This window comes from Penaeus monodon, chromosome 33 (assembly GCF_015228065.2).
Source record: "Penaeus monodon isolate SGIC_2016 chromosome 33, NSTDA_Pmon_1, whole genome shotgun sequence".
In the NCBI taxonomy this organism is placed as follows: domain Eukaryota; kingdom Metazoa; phylum Arthropoda; class Malacostraca; order Decapoda; family Penaeidae; genus Penaeus; species Penaeus monodon.
The window spans coordinates 9,772,315-9,772,682 of NC_051418.1; the positions used below are offsets into that span (position 1 = coordinate 9,772,315).

The 368-nt window shown below is 33.7% G+C and overlaps 1 protein-coding gene across 1 annotated transcript in view; it reads left to right on the forward strand.

Annotated features, from left to right (window-relative positions):
- LOC119593986 (receptor-type guanylate cyclase Gyc76C-like) overlaps positions 1–368 on the forward strand; it is a gene marked incomplete at its 3' end in the record, with an annotated part of 39,442 nt that overhangs the window by 23,004 nt on the left and 16,070 nt on the right.

Here is a 368-nt window from a genome sequence, read left to right on the forward strand (position 1 = left end):
TCATAATGATTCTCCTCCAATAAATGTTGAATGTTTACACTGACCAATCTTGGATGTGGAAGGTTGTTAAAGATTGACTATACTTCCCTACTTGAATTGGGTTTATCCATGGCACGTTCTTCCTCTTCTGAGAATCTATACCTTCCTTTATGTATACACACTAACTTCTACTTGAAGGAGAAAATTCTATTTTGTTACAATTTTTTAAATTTCTGAAACTAACCCTTCTAAATTCTGTTAATTCTAACACTGGCTTTCATTTATCAACTCCTACAAAGTAGTTTATTTGTTCTTACAGATTTGTTACTTTCTCACACAGTGTTGGGTCCTTATAGAGTGGTGAAACGTTAGCTATGTTGGGAACAAAG